General features: G+C 47.2%; 1 long non-coding RNA gene across 1 annotated transcript in view; it reads left to right on the forward strand.

Annotated features, from left to right (window-relative positions):
* The first annotated feature begins 296 nt into the window (after positions 1-296).
* The window catches only part of LOC111649570 (uncharacterized), a 4431-nt gene continuing 3146 nt past the window's right edge, over positions 297-1581 (forward strand). The window contains exons 1-2 of the long non-coding RNA XR_002760307.2: positions 297-681; positions 1181-1367. This is a non-coding gene — a long non-coding RNA (uncharacterized LOC111649570). The remainder of the gene's footprint in view (positions 682-1180; positions 1368-1581) is intronic.

Genomic DNA, 1581 nt, shown 5'->3' on the forward strand with positions numbered 1-1581 from the left:
ATCAGACTATAGATGTAGATGAAACAGATCAGACTCTATAGATGAAACAGATCAGTCTCTTTAGATGTAGATGAAACAGATAAGACTCTATAGATGTAGGTGACAGATCAGACTATAGATGTAGATGAAACAGATCAGACTCTATAGATGTAGATGAAACAGATCAGACTCTATAGATGTAGATGAAACACATCAGACTCTATAGATGTAGATGAAACAGATCAGACTCTATAGATGTAGATGAAACAGATCAGACTCTATAGATGTAGATGACACAGATCAGACTATAGATGTAGGTGACTGTTGAGCAGGTTGTAATGTGGTATCTGTCCAGCAGAGGGCAGCATCTCATTACTGACCTGTGTCCTTCACTCGTTTCAACTTCCAGCCTTCTTTCCTCCATTTTCTCTTCTTGAGGTCATGTGACATATTCATTGACCTCACAGACCGTGGTCCACGAAGACCACCTCCACCGCCGCCATGTTTGTTTCTGCCCCCACTGAACATCCGTCAACAAGGACTCAAGAGCATCGAGGAGGCTCCACTGTCAGGACTGGTCAGCCAGACCTGGTCCACCAGGATCCACCAGGATCCACCAGGGTCCATGAGGGTCCACCAGGATCCACCAGGGTCCATGAGGATCCACCAGGATCCACCAGGATCCACCAGGGTCCACGACTGGTGAGTAAACAGCTGCTAATGCTAATGTTAGCTATGTAGCCATAGCAACAACGTACAGCTCCTTTAAATTGAAGGGATGGGGGACAGAGACCTGGATGTCCTGGTTTGGATCCTCCTCAGTCTGTGGCTCAGCCTCCACATGAGGAGCGCTTGTTTTATCCACCCTGAACTGCACAGCCCCCACACCTCCTCATCAGACGAATCAAACACACCCCTCTGTTCAAACGAGTGTGTGAGTGTGATTAGCTGGAGCTCTGCAGCCTCGGTCAACAGTTTAAAATAATATTAGCCTAACTAACACACACACTCTCTCTCTCTGTCTCTCTCTCTCTCTTTCTCTCTGTCTCTCTCTTTCTCTTTCTCTCTGTGTCTCTGTCTCTCTCTCTCTCTCTTTCTCTCTGTCTCTCTCTCTCTCTTTCTCTCTCTCTGTCTCTCTCTCTGTCTCTCTCTCTGTCTCTCTCTTTCTCTTTCTCTCTGTCTCTTTCTCTCTGTCTCTCAGGTCGTTTGATGGACGAGTGTGGAGGCTGAACAGAACGACTAACTAACTCACAGTGATGTCACAGTGTACTGCTCACTACACTGTGACATCATCAGTGGGCGTGGTTGTTTGGAGGCTGTTTCCTACCTTCCCTCCAGTCGAACTGCAGAGTCACTGTTCAGAGACTGTCGAGTCCAGGTGAGTCCAGGTGAGTCACCTAGTTGTCAGGTTACTAAGGCACACAACACAACAACACACACTCCTGCCTGGATCAGACTAACTCCTGGATTTTTCACTGTGACTGGAAGTAGAAACTCAGATCGACTCCAACAGCAGAAACATCTGGAAATATTCCGTGTGTGTGTGTGTGTGTGTGTGTGTGTGTGTGTGTGTGTGTGTGTGTGTGTGTGTGTGTGTGTGTG

This window comes from Seriola lalandi, unplaced genomic scaffold (assembly GCF_002814215.2).
Source record: "Seriola lalandi dorsalis isolate HSWRI2012SDOR001 ecotype SW California unplaced genomic scaffold, Sedor1 jcf7180002051231, whole genome shotgun sequence".
Taxonomy (NCBI): Eukaryota; Metazoa; Chordata; class Actinopteri; order Carangiformes; family Carangidae; genus Seriola; species Seriola lalandi.